We start from the raw sequence: 15,368 nt of genomic DNA, 5'->3' as shown, positions 1-15,368 counted from the left end.
TAGAACAATTTCGTACCTGTGAAAGATCCTCTACATCACCGGACACCACAGGAGCGTATACAAAGGCGGCGATGGCACTGCAGGCCAGATTTGATTCATTATATTCCAATGTTGTGGCATTCGGAGAACGACGGTAACTAATTTACCACATTGTGGGATATCCAATTGGATGTCTATTTTGTCAGGCACATGGTCACGATTTCGTCCCAGTTCAATCTGCGCATTTTATACCATATCCAGGACGTCACGCAGTTGAGTATCAACGGCTTCTAGTCAGTTATGTATTTTGATACCACTGAAAATTTGACGTTGATTTGTGGCAAGTATAGATTTTCTTGCCACAGGAGATTAATTAGAGATTAATCAGAGTGATCTAACTGCATCTCTTCAGCAACTCCATGTGATGTATGTGCAAGGTAAGTGACGTATATAATACTGAGGTAGAAAGTCTAAAGTCCCCTGGCTGCTTTAGTCATGTATGAAGCACGATCTGTAACTAGCAGTAAAACATTGTTCATGTTCACACCATCCAACCACAGTAGTTTCGTAGCGTTCACAAGTAAAATTCAACTCTCAAAGTGTTTAGTCTCTCGAGAACTTTACAGGGTTAAATGATCATACCTCCAGGCCCGTCAGCTTTTAGAACACCAAGAACTTTACCTTCACAAAGTTTACGAAACAGTAGTTCCCCGTCAGTACTGACGAACTTCTCTCCAGAACTACGAACGAAATCTTACAACTTCATCCTAGTTCATATTCAAACTTAATTATGTGACCACGTGTGCGATGTTTATTTCGTCAGAAGCCGCCTCTTTTGGCTTCAAGAGCGTTTTGTAGATCCTACTAAATACTACGCCATCGAACTGCCTAGTGTGTTACTCTGCTTTCCGCTGTAGTTATGTTTAGTTGTGCGTCACTTGTTTCTATGCAGTTGTAAGGTACAACTAAGGCATAGATAACCCCATAGGAAAGTGTCGAAGTTATGTTAGCTTCAAAAACTGTAGAACGCACGATTGTCATCAAACGAGTCAGTGCAATACACGATATCCTAATGTTTTTACGTACGCAACCCACTGAGCTCCAGGTCTTCCCGCAACATCTAAGTTCACAATCCCGCATTCTTTAGCTTACCACACAGCCTTGAGCAACATATTCAACATAAACACTTCCCGAAATATTAAAAATTTGTTTTTAATGACGAATTTAAGCATATCCGTTTCTGTATGTGATCTGTTGGGTTGCATAGCTTCGAGTTCTTTATTTTTTTCGTAAGTAGCACTGTGTGGTTTCAAACTAAGTTCTTCTACAATATCCAGTGATTCCTTGGTCCTGTTGAGTCTTCTCACCACATCAAGCTATTCCCTGCCACTTTTCACATCTTTAATGTCCTGACAATAACTGCTGTCCCTCTAGCTAGAGAGCCAATTGATGAAAGATTTGTCAGTGCAGGAATTAGAAATGGAATAACTCCTCGAGATGTATTAGGTAATCCTAGGAATTTCAATCGATGCTCTTCTTCTTCTTTTTGTAATCTTTCTTCCTACACTTTTAGCTTCTTACAACGCTGAATGGATGCAGTTTTTCTAGATAACCCATAAGTATTTTCTTAGCTGTCTTAAGTGTGTGATGTATGGCATTCATAACGTTCCGGAACTTTGGATTGCTTTGTTTTATCAACTGCCTATTCTAGTGTCTGTTTTTCCGCGTGTTTCTCGAGCCTTATCAGCTAAATTTCTATCTGCAAAGTGATGTTATGTCAAACCTTGATATTTAGTGCATGCAGTATCATGTTCCTTGAATTCCTTGTCAAAGAAATTGATCCTCTTACTTCCACAAGGTAGCTGTTGTTTCTGGGCCACAGTGACTACATGCAGAAAAGGCAGTTCCACTCATAACCTATGTAGAATACCGCAACCATCAGTGATGTACATTCTACAACTCATCTTATGCCACTGCATGGCGTGAGGTTTGTGCAACCTTTTCATCCAACGGTTGTGCAATGATTCGAAACCAGGCCATGTAAATGGTTGGTTAGTTCGTAGCGTTTCTGTTACAAGCGCTGGTATTCCGGTTGCTATGGGTTTATTTGTGGACTGTCATTCTATTTTGCAGTTCACTGTTACTATTTGAGTTTACCTATTGTCATTTTGTCATTTGGAGATGGTAAGTGGAGATTTTGACGCTAGGAAATGTAGTGTGGACTGGATCAATCGAAACATTTCCGACACATTTTTGTGTTTTAAGGAAAATCGTCCTGACATTAGTGACTGTCCACATTCAGGAAGACTTTCAGTGTTTGGTGAAGATCGTTTAAATTCATTAATCCGCAAAGAATAGTACAGGAGAGTATATCATTGATGACTAAATTCTCTGTTATATTGATCTGTTGTGTCTATTAAAATTAAGGAAAAATGCTGTCAAACTTAGGCATCAACCCAGTAACTGGACCCCTATTACGTGGACGTCTTGTGATACTCTTTGAGATATACATCCAGCTCAGAACTTTTCTGTAATTGTATTGAGTAAAAGTTCCTAGTTGACCGGCCGGAGTGGCCGAGCGGTTCTAGGCGCTACAGTCTGGAACCGCGCGACCACTACGGTCGCAGGTTCGAATCCTGCTTCGGGCATGGATGTGTGTGATGTCCTTAGGTTAGTTAGGTTTAAGTAGTTCTAAGTTCTAGGGGACTTAGACCTCAGCAGTGGAGTCCCATAGTGCTCAGAGCCATTTGAACCATTTGTTCCTAGTAGATTTCGCACCCTCATCGTCCTGTAAGGGATAGACGCTAATGATCGTTCTCAGCATTCTGGAAACTGTAAACATAATTTTGATCAGTTCAATGGGTACGAATCTTCGAACTACATCCTCTACTTTGGAATACATATTATATCGCCTAAATTATATTTCTGTTTGCATGGATCCACTATTTAATAGGATTGTGCACTGTATTTAGAAGCTTATTTAGATGAAGATCAATAGGTTTCATTTATCTGTCGGACAGTATCCAACCATTCGTATGATCCTTAATTAGAATGAATCAACTACTTTTAGATTTTTTTTTAAGCATTAAATACGCTGACGGTCACCTAACTCCTTTGATTGTCACCTGTGTGCGTACTCTGCTGATATTGTATACAAGCCACATTCCATTGCTTGCCTGTATGTCCGCTTCATACTTCTGCCGTCCAGTTACAGTGACATTACTGTGTATTGTGTTTAAATGTGTACACCTCTTTCTGAGTGTGTCCTACCGTTGCACCTTTCTAGCCTGCTGCTACAACGCTATTAAGGTATGTCTCTTTCAGTTCTATTAACTGTTTAGCTTCCTGTACTTCAGTCTAGCGTAGAGGCATTTTATGATTTTTAAAATGTTGTAAAAGGTAAAGGGCTCTTCCAGTTCATCTGATTCGACGTGTGTTCCGGTCTGGGACAGATCTGTTTCATGGTTTTTAGTATGTTGTAAAAGGATAAATTTCAAGTCAGTAACAATTCTTTATTTACATTTAGAATTACGAAAGCTTGGACCATATTCTAATTTTAGCTTATTTTCTTACCCATATAGATAATCTGAAGATGCCCCATGAGAGGGAAATTCGTTATTAATAAAATAAAATAATAAACTTCAACCAAGATTGTCTTTAATTAGATACTCACAGTAGCTATGAAGTTTCTTGTCTTTAAATACATACTCACAGTAGCTATGAAGTTTCTTATGTTTGGCGACTACTACTCCTCCCTACATGCACAAGTTGTTAATTATGTATTTGTCAAATGGACTTCCTGTTCACAATATGGACGGTGTAGCTTCATTGATTGTCTGATTACTGACCAAGAGAGTCATTTTTAGCACATGTTATATACTTCGCAATATGGAATTGTATGTTTTGTGAATTTACAGTCTACTAATTGTTTTTCTTGTGCAGGTCACATTTCAAAATCTTATCTAACGAGGGCTGATCAAAAAACTTCCGTTTGAGGGCGTTGCTGCAGCGTATATGCAACCCAGAGCGACTGTGATGCGAGTGAATAAGCAAAGACGTGTAGAAAAGGGGGAAGTGTGGGCTTCGAACGGAGACATTTTGATCTCTCAATGCATAATTTGTAAAGCATTAACGTAAAATAAAAATGCTCATGAGGATTGTGGAAGAAATAACCATCATATCCCTACAGTATAAGAGCCATAGACCCTAATAAATGCATTCCAATGATGAAGAAAACATATATATATATATATATATATATATATATATATATATATATATATATACATTTTACATCTCAGTGAAGTCTTCTTCGATTACTATAGGCTTGAGCAAGAGAATGCAATAAACGCTTTTAATGCGGTGTTTACATGCGTTAAAATCATTTACCTACGTTTCGTCTCCACCGTGTGGGACACCGGCAATTGGAACTACTACGAAAACTGAGAAGTTGAACGCGATAGATTTCAGTTTACTTTAACCTGAAAGACGAATATGTTTTGACAAACACTAAAACATATCCCATTACGGTGGAAATCAATTCCATGCTTCCTTCAGTTCATAGAGTATGGTGAAGTGGATCAGGAGTGTGAGCCGTAACGAGTCCCAAATGATACATTTGACCCTAATGTTTTGAAAAAAAGATAACTGTTACAAATTAGCCGTAGCCGCCAATAATAACGCACAATGAAGGCATAGATACTGTTTGAAACGGATTGCCAGGATTGCCAAACCTGTCACGTATCTTATGCTGCGTGACATGCATTTCATATAATAGAGGCATTTCACCTAGTGATCTATCATAATTACGCACTGGAAAGAAAATGAGAAACTTAGCGACTACCATGTCACCTGGCAGAATAATGGTTGTATTTTGCGGTGAACTTTAAAAACATCAATTAAATTCTTTATTTTGCTTCTTCCTTCTATTGAGGACAGACAGATTCTCATAAGTGCAGAACTGGTCTTAAAGAATGCATTTTAATAGTGCTAGATGCTGCGTCGAAACATTCTTCTGTGTCCTGCTTTGTTCCAGATTCAGCAATTGCTTGCTCTACCTGGGTAACACAGTTGGATTTTACGTCTGCTTTTTCATAAGGGACACGGTGTACTCGCTAAACTGAGACTCTTACTTCGGTTTGCAGCTGGTAAAAGAAAATTTTTAATAACAGCAATACTTTTTAAGTATTTTCCACGCCACAACCACGTTAACCACTTCGGATGACTAGGAATTGTTAGCTGCCTGTGTTATAAATTCTCAACACCTGCACCAGTAGAGTCGGACGTGTAAGGACATTTTTTACCGACATAACTGTCCCATCCATTAATATTTATGATTCGTCAAGCCCCTCTCGAAACTCCGACATATTTAAGAACGATACTATGATTCGTGCCACATACTTTCAGATCAAGGTTCGTACGAAGGAAACGAATCTGAGTGATGGAAATCCACCACCTAAAATGTCGACATCGGAGAGCAAACCATGCGTGTATTGTGGCACTAGTACACATATTTTATTAAATACGATTTTTACAGAAATTTATGTAAGTGTTCGGGGCTAGAAGTACCACTTCTAGCACGTAGGTGCACGAAACTGCCGCCTTGCAGCGGTGATTTAGCGGCAGAAGACTTGTCCCCGGGGGCGCGAATTACTGAGAAACTCAGAAGCCCCTGCCTCCAGTAAAGTTTAATTTCGCTCGACATCACTTCACGGGACGAGTTCGCGTACCCTATCTCAGACGTGCATCTGTTATTCTTCTGCAGGAACTACACTCAGTTTTCGTTAAGTGCGAGACCGTCAGAACACACAGTGGAACGTTGCTGGACGTGACTTGCAGGAGACCAGTCCAATGTTCCTCTTTTCTAGTCATGTTTTGAGAACTTTCGTAACTCAATTAGTAGCTGAAGTATTCTACAATAAGGACTCTCTTCAATTTAGGGTATCACGTGAAAGCTTATCAGCAAGACTACTGGAATTAGTTGTTCTGCACAACGATGTGAGCTACATGTAAACGTATTCGTGGTAGTGCTTTTGTTTGTTCAGTTTTTCAAAGTTGTTGTTTTATGTTTTTCATTCAATTGTTAAACTTCAATACTAGGTTGTCATTAAATCGTTTGATTTCGATGGGTTATTGCCACTGAAATATTTCTTCCAGGCCAAACTTATGAAGATTGGCATTGAAACTAACCCTTTGCTTGCAACTGTTAAGAAACTGGCAGGGAATACAGAAGTGTCTTCAGCAATTTCGTAGCTAATTAACATGACGAACTTTCCCAAATTGCAGTCATAAAGGAAAATCAGGGGAAATAATACAATACGATTCTGAACGAAATGTGGTAACAAAATGATCTGAGTGTCATGACCTGAATCACGTCTCAGAACACACTGAAACCATGAAGTATTTTTGAATTTGTAACTCTTAAGTCGCAGGAAACTATGCGCTAAACTGCATCGCTGCTGCTTCCATTATGAGAAACATCAGCTCTTATATACATATATTTAATTTTAATTGTGGGAGGTGTAGAAAGCATATAAACAACAAATGGGGATCGGTCATTGACATCAGCCGAGGATGTGCAGGCTGACGGCTATATAAAGGGTAGGTTTCCGTAGTCATACCCTCCCTTTTCTCACATCTGGCAGCTACCTCTTTCCTAATTTCAAGAGGGGCTCTGCAAGAAAGATTATAGCCTACTGGTGTAGGTCTTCAACAATCCGTGACCACACGACAAATCCGTTAAGAGCCATATCTATTTTTCCGCCATAGCTGGACTTACACGATGCCGAAAAGCATATTCTGCATTGGAATAACGTACCGTTAGTGCACTAGTTCTCTTAGTGCGTGATTACATACATACGAGAGGGAGGAATATTATTCATTGAATTTTACAAAAAATATGTTCCTTTCCTATTATCTGTACTTTAAGTAAGTAGTTTCATACTATCCATACTTTTGATGTGAGGTAGCATTTGTTGTATTAGTAAAAATTTGTAGCCTTCAACCAATTTAATCGTCTTACGAATAGTCAACACGTTTCGAGGGATCAAAGGTACTGTGGATTTCTATCTAGTGTTATTTTAATGGCTGAACGTCACCAATTTTTCCTGATGAAATGACTAGAACGTTTGAAGATGGGGAGGATATACTTCAAGTATGCTTACAGTACAGAGGTATGTTCTAAAAGGTCAATAGCTGCAGATATTTCATGGACAAATACTGATCACATAACAGCATTAAATTCTAATGTGGAATCGTTGGTGTGAAGCTATAAGTTAACCGACAGCTGAAGATTACAGTTACAAAATCTAATAACGCAAATTAATCTGACATGTTATTTACAAAGTCTAATAACAGAAATTAATGTGCCATGTTATTAACAGAAGTTTACACAATTCCACACAGCAATGCTGGTAGTGCTAGAACAGAGCTCTAACAGATATTAATAGCAATGCGAGCAGCATTGACAGTAGAAGAAGTCTTTAAAGGCAAAGACTAACGTAACTGTAACCAGGGTGATCCGCAATCTCGATCACACTTTTGTAGAAGCTACAGAGAAGACTACGTAATACGCTTTTCCATAGGTAAATATGTCCGGAACTGTTCAGTTCCCAGGGTAAAAACAATCGAATCACGTCTATAACTCTCGCGCTTAAACTGATGGTCTACAGATAGGAAAACAACATTTATGGTCTTAAATGTCTAGATCTTTTCCAGCAGAGACTTCTGTTCACCTCTGTTGACTATACCTCTTAGATCCTGGAACTGTGGAGGTCGAAACTGTGATCTAGTTCGTCCTCTCCACTTTTCCTTTGGGCCTCACTGGAAGTGATCCCTGCCTTAGAGTGCAACATGCGATGGTGCGTTCTCGCCTTGAAGGCAAAGGACATCCAGTGACATTAAGTCTTGTTACCGATTGCTCCAGATAATTTTACAACCATCGTCGCTGTCAGCACGAAGGTCAAAAGCGTGGGAGGATCTTTTCCTTATAAGTAGAGAAGGAATATTTCCAAGTATACATTATTTTTTCTCTCTTTGAACATGAGTCTTCAATTGCTAGATATTTTTGAAATGAATCGCCTGCAGCTGATAGATCCTTGGTTAGAAAGCTATTAAAATATTTTCTGTAAAATATAGTTAACTAAATAGGATTGTAAACACCCTCTGTTCACTCATTTTCATGCACTGTAGACAATAGTCTGCTGCTTAAGACAGCTACACTGCAGAATTTATAGGGAAAGATTTATCCTGTGGTGGAGGTGACATTATAAAGATCAGTCCAAACAAAGAAGGTATCCAGTTAAGACAGGTATAGGTGAATAAGGTTTTCCTAAATAACAGGTCTACACCGGTGTCAGAAGTTGATGTGTAAATGAAAAAGTTTCTGAATGTGTACGTCTGCGGCATGGCATTGAAGGAGTGCAACTGCGGACCATCCGAAATTTGTAGAAGAATAAACTATATGAAATGTAGTGCTATCGAGAATTTTGATAGTGAATCTGATATATAAAGCAGGATATGAAGAAGTAGTAAGAAACATAGGTGGGAAGAGAAGGGACAGGAAAGGTTAGTGTGTGACTTGCCACAGTGTTCAAAATGGCTCTGAGCACTATGGGACTTAACAGCTGAGGACATCAGTCCCCTAGAACTTAGAACCATTCAAACCTAACTAACCTAAGGCCATCACATTCATCCATGCCCGAGGCAGGATTCGAACCAACGACCGTAGCGGTCGCGCGGTTCCAGGCTGAAGCGCCTTGAACCGCTCGGTCACACTGCTACAGTGTCCTGGAATAATTAACGCATCACTGGAAGGGACAGCAGACGGGGGAAAATGGTAGAGTCAGATCAAATCTAAAGTATTCCAAAGATATTATAAAGGGTGCTGAGTGTACAGCGCACTGCCACCCAAAAGGGATTTATGGAAGACAGCATCAAACAGACGAAACACTAGTGACTTAAGAACAAATTTCGACAGTGTGATGGTAATGCCGCATTGCTGTTTGTATCTAGCTACTGTTAACGCACACTAAGGTGGACGGAACTGTATTTTCAATGTAGTCGGATTTATAGACGGTGGGAAGTAGCACGCTTATTTCTAAACTCCCATGTGACAGTTCTGCACAAATCCGTTCAGCGAAGACCTATTTCTAGAATGAAATGTATGCGGGTGATTTTTTTTTTATTGTAATTTTTTCCCCTGCCCCAATGGGCAGTCCACCGCTCTTCAGCCAATTGGCATTATAAAAATACAGAAGGGTAATTACATAAATAAGGGGGAGTGACAGCTAAAAAGTCAACATTAAGTTAAAAGAACACATCTCACAAATCAAAGTACCCTAAAATAAAACACTGGAGGCTAACATAAGTTAAAGGTTGCGCACAGGATAAAAATCACACAGAGCATGACACTTAAAAAAACCACTGGAAACGACAGAGCACTCACGAAGAATAAAACAAAACACTTGTATGGACCTGCCAAGGGACTGGAGGCTGGAAAAGAGGGAAACAGTTGGGAGGAAGGGAAGGTGGGTGGGCTGGGCGGTGGGAGGAAAAGAGTAAAAGGAGGGCAGGAGGAACGCCAAGGGTAAGGAGACAGGGAGGGCAGGAGATGAAGAGGGAACACATGGCAGGAGGGAGTGCAGAGACACTGAAGGGGAGCACAGGAGAGGGAGGGGTTGTAGGAGGGAGAAAATCACTCAGGAGAAGGGATGGTGTGGAGAAGGACCCATGAAGAGGAGACAGGAGGAAGTTGGGGTTAGAGTTGGCAGGAGGGGTAGACATCAGTGTGAAGCTCATCATCTGGGAGGGGTAGGTGCTGGAAGATGCATTGGGAAAGGAAGTGGAGGGTGTGGAGATGGAGAGAGGGCGGGGTGTTGGGAGGAAGGGAAGGTGGGTGGGCTGGGTGGTGGGAGGAAAAGAGTAAAAGGAGGGCAGGAGGAACACCAAGGGTAAGGAGACAGGGAGGGCAGGAGATGAAGAGGGAACACAAGGCAGGAGGGAGTGCAGAGACACTGGAGTACAGGAGAGGGAGGGGTTGTAGGAGGGAGAAAATCACTCAGGAGAAGGGATGGTGTGGAGAAGGACCCATGAAGAGGAGACAGGAGGAAGTTGGGGTTAGAGTTGGCAGGAGGGGTAGACATCAGTGTGAAGCTCATCATCTGGGAGGGGTAGGTGCTGGAAGATGCATTGGGAAAGGAAGTGGAGGGTGTGGAGATGGAGAGAGGGCGGGGTGTTGGGAGGAAGGGAAGGTGGGTGGGCTGGGTGGTGGGAGGAAAAGAGTAAAAGGAGGGCAGGAGGAACACCAAGGGTAAGGAGACAGGGAGGGCAGGAGATGAAGAGGGAACACAAGGCAGGAGGGAGTGCAGAGACACTGAAGGGGAGCACAGGAGAGGGAGGGGTTGTAGGAGGGAGAAAATCACTCAGGAGAAGGGATGGTATGGAGAAGGACCCATGAAGAGGAGACAGGAGGAAGATGGGGTTAGAGTTGGCAGGAGGGGTAGTCATCAGTGTGAAGCTCATCATCTGGGAGGGGTAGGTGCTGGAAGATGCATTGGGAAAGGAAGTGGAGGGTGTGGAGATGGAGAGAGGCCGGGGCATTGGGAGGAAGGGAAGGTGGATGGGCTGGGTGGTGGGAGGAAAAGAGTAAAAGGAGGGCAGGAGGAACACCAAGGGTAAGGAGACAGGTAGGGCAGGAGATGAAGAGGGAACACAAGGCAGGAGGGAGTGCAGAGACACTGAAGGGGAGCACAGGAGAGGGAGGGGTTGTAGGAGGGAGAAAATCACTCAGGAGAAGGGATGGTGTGGAGAAAGACCCATGAAGAGGAGACAGGAGGAAGTTGGGGTTAGAGTTGGCAGGAGGGGTAGACATCAGTGTGAAGCTCATCATCTGGGAGGGGTAGGTGCTGGAAGATGCATTGGGAAAGGAAGTGGAGGGTGTGGAGATGGAGAGAGGGCGGGACACAATGATAAAGGCACAGCAACAGGCTGGGGTCGGAGAGAGAAGAGGGGACATCAGGGGGTGGGGCGGGATCGAGTTGGCGGGCAATATACAGGTTGTGGATGCGTTCAAGAAAAAGGAGAAGAGGATGGGGATGAGGTTGTAGAGGATGCACATGGGGGACGGAAGGTGAGGCGGAGTGCATGGTAGTTGAGGATTTGGAGGGCGTCATAGAACCTGGTGGGGGCGGAAATTCTAGCAATGCTGGCACAACAAAGGACGTGGGGGATCAAGAATTTGTAGGTGTGAAGGATGTGGGTGATTAATCTTACAATGGAATGGTCCAATAAGACATGTCGAAACCTACCTTGAAATTTTCTACACAGGAAGGAGACACCGACAGAAATGCCGTTCCGTAATTTTAGCTGCTAAGAGGCACTGCAAGTATTTTCTACAAAAATACTGAAGTTACAGGTATTTGCGGCGTGAAGAACAGCTTATAGCAGCGGTTAGTGCAGCCGAGCCCATATAGCACGTGACTTGGCCAATCACTCAGGAAGCACCACATAACCAAACTATCCGGAGTCCACAGATACCAATTTTAAGCACCTAAGGCCTGGTTTACAATGAAGCGAATAGAAGCAAACACTTCAGAATGAGCGTATGCAGAAAATTCACTACCATTCGCTTGTATATGGGTAGAATCGGTTGTACTAGAGGGAACATAAGAGAACACGAGGTAGCGAACATTGCTTATGAACACTGTATTATTAGTTTTTAGGTTTTGGAACTAATATTCGGTGTACTTTATCTTGATAGAGCCACAATGCGATGCTTTGCTATTCAGTGAGAACTATTTTGCTTGGCGATTGCACTGTTCTTGACGGAGTATGCAAAATGGTGCAGGGAAGGAAGAATTTAAATCTCTCAATTTGTATGGAAGCGTGAGATGCATGGAGATCGTGCACCATCTCTCCTTAGCACTGGTCCAAAATTTTTCTTCTACGTCGGCTGCCGTTTTTCCTTGACTTCTCATTACCTTTGAGGGGAAATTTATAAACAAAACTCTAATTAGCGACGTAGAGCATCATCTCAAGAGGTGACACAGCTAGAGTTTCCACTACGTATGTAAGGTCTAAAGGTCTAATGGTCATATTAAGCTTCCTTTAAAAAAAATAAAAAGGAAAACAGAAAAGTTCTAGTAGAGTTCCAGAGAGCGCGGGGTCGAATCCCGTTCAGACCACAACTTTTTCACTGTGATTTTTGACAGAGCATTCACTTCTCACAGATGTGGAAGTGACCACGAAAGACACGTGTTCGGATTCCATGTGAAACTGCAGGTTTCAATTTTGCGATTAGGTAACTGGGGAAAGTTACGGACACGTAAGCGGCGCGCAGCTGGAGGACTGCAGGACTGCAAGAGGCCTACTGGGAACACCAGACAGAATTCACTTTTGCTCGTGCTTGTTAGCTTATTTGGTCCGGTTAAAACCTGGCTTAAACTATACAAACATTTTTTTGAATAACTTCACATCGACAGTTCAGTTCTTGCACATGTAATTGTGATAAAAGTGACTAGCACAGAAATTAAATCATAGCAGTGTTTGATGTCACAGAAGACTTCCATCAATGAGGACTCGTAACTTAGTGAAATGTGTCTTGCAGTACTACATTTTATATCAATTCATGTAGGCCATTCCTTATAATAATGTTTGAATGTTGTGCATTTGACTATCAGTTAAACAGCTCTTTGTTTATTCCATGTAGTCGTCACAAAAATGAGAAGTGTCTATTGAATGACAAAAACCAACATTTTTCTTGCACCAGGCACGATGGACAAAGGAGAAATTGATGCAGTCAACAATTTGGCAGTAGCTATTAGTTTTATTTAGACAGAAATGGGATGGAGTTAGAAATGGCCCCAGCCGTCGTTCTACATATTGCGCTGCGTACCAGGCATGCTTGATCAGATTCGTTAAGTGTGGGGAAGATCCGACCGGTGTGACAGAGCGGTTCTAGGAGCTTCAGTCTGGAACCGCGCAACCGCTACGGTCGCAGGTTCGAATCCTGCCTCGAGTATGGATGTGTGTGATGTCCTTAGGTTAGTTAGGTTTAAGTAGTTCTAAGTCTAGGGGACTGATGACCTCAGATGTTAAGTCCGATAGTGCTTAGAGCCATTTGAACCATTTTTGTCCTTAAATTTTAAATGCATTTAGAGTACAAGCATGTTTTTCTTTCTACGCAGTATGACCTGATGATGCTCCATTAACGCCACGAAATTGACCATGTCAATAAGTCATCAATTAACAACTGCTTGCAGTTTTATTCAAAATTCTGTTTAGCACGAATTTAATCGGCTGTGGCTGCCCATGTTATTAAGTTTCCTTGTTATTAAAACTACTTACGTATGGTATGGAGGTTAAGCAAAACTTCGTCAGTCACCCAACATCTTGTACCCACAAACGGAAGAAAATCTTCTACCACGTAAGACGTGTTAGTTGCAAATAAAACTAGTTTCTTTAAGATTTTAACAGTTACCCTGGCCTTCATATTAGAAATAAGTGTTGGTTGCCAACAGTTTCATTTGTATAAGTTCTTAACTTGTAACTTGGTTTTTGCAATACTACTTCTTAATTTCATTTCAGTTGCTAATTATTGCTGTGTAGTAGGAAAATAATATAATGCACAGACTACACTGGGTAACAAAAAATAATTGTTGAATGTTTGGAGGACTTCATGAGGCAATTCCTACTAATTTTGGGTTGAGAAAAACAAATATGTCAAAGAAAATTTTTTATTATCTCTAGTTTCTATGATGTACACAAGGTGGAAGAATTACATATTAATGGATTGAGTGAAAAGGATTCATTTTAATTACATACATGCTAACAACAATGAAAGTGTATTTGATTTATTAAACTAGTAATTACAAGCTAAGAGTTCTAAATTGCTGGAAAAATACTTCGCAGACGGTCGTGTCTGAAGAGAATCGTGTGGTCGCCTATTGACTTCCTCGTCTTTTAGCTTGCCTCTTGTAATGTAATTCCGCAGAATTCCTACACAAAGACCAACAGTAATCCGCAACTATTACTTCATTCCAATGGCCCTGATATCTTTATTCCATAACAGAAATGTCCTGATGGAAACTCTCACCATGTTCATCACTAACAGCTCCACAACTAGGAGGGATAAAGTCTAGGTGCGAGTGAAGAAAATTGATCTTAAGGGACATGTTGCATCCTAGGTTACGGTATTTTTGCAGGAGCACTGTCACCAAATGCTTGTAGTTGCCATCTCTATTGTTGCCTAAAAATCCATGAAATACACTCTTGAAGGCTTCCCAAACTTCCTTTTCTGTCCCCTCCAAAACATGGTGAAATGCAGGATCCTTTACAAGTTCTCTTATTTGTGGTCCGACAAAATGCCTTCTTTAACTTTTGCATCACTTACTTTCGAAAATTTCTCTCCTATTTACTTAAAGGCCCGTCCTTCTCGGTTCACAGCTTTGACAAAGTTTTTCATCAAACCCAGCTTAATATGCAGGGGTGGAAGAAGAACGTCTTTTGGGTCCACAAGAGGCTTGGAAACGACATTTTTCTCGCTAGGGTGAAGATTTCTTGCAGGCCAGTCTTCTTTAATATAATGCAATTTCCTATCTCTACTGTCCCACATACATAAGAAGCAGCAATGCTTTGTGTAACCCAATTTCATTCCTAAGAGTATAGCAATGACTTTTAGATCACCACAGGTTTTCCATTTGTGTTCATGATATTTAATTGAGTCCAAGAGAGCTGTCATATTTGCATTTGTCTCCTTGATGTGAACAGCATGACCAACAGGAGTAGATGGAAGAAGGTTCCCGTTGTGAAGTAACACAGCTTTCAATGTAAGCTAGGAGTAGTCTATGAATAGCCTCCATTCAGCTGGATCATGGTTCAGATTCAAAAATTTCATCAAGCCCTTAACGTCGCAGCAAACAACAAGATTGTTTTTCCTCTCAAAAAAGGGAATCAGTTCCATGTGACGTTTTCTGTACTGTGAGATTCTCACATCACTTTGGAGGAGATTCCATTGCTGTAGTTGAGACCCAAGAATTTCTGCATTCTCCTTTGACAGACCAAGGTCTCTAATGAGACCACTCAATTCCGCTTGGCTCAGTCTGTGCGGTTTATCATCTTTCCCCCTCAAAATCAGGGTCAGGGGATGTGGAAGGCTTGTTTGGTTCTTCTTGTTCCACACTGTCTTCATTTTCTACTTCAAACACACAATTTTCGGGTGGAGTAGGAACTGGTAAACTATCCGACTGTGGAATGGGTCGAATAGCAGATGGAAGATTCGGGTACTGAACTGTTCTTCTTTTCTTCATAGACAATCCTACCTTTATAGGTGGAGTCAGGCAGAAATAGCAGTCATCTGTATGGTTTGTAGGCTCCCGCCAAATCATAGGCAC

This window comes from Schistocerca americana, chromosome 3, assembly GCF_021461395.2.
Source record: "Schistocerca americana isolate TAMUIC-IGC-003095 chromosome 3, iqSchAmer2.1, whole genome shotgun sequence".
NCBI classification, from domain to species: Eukaryota; Metazoa; Arthropoda; class Insecta; order Orthoptera; family Acrididae; genus Schistocerca; species Schistocerca americana.
The sequence above is the reverse complement of the archived record's forward strand: the minus strand, read 5'-3'. Positions refer to the sequence as shown.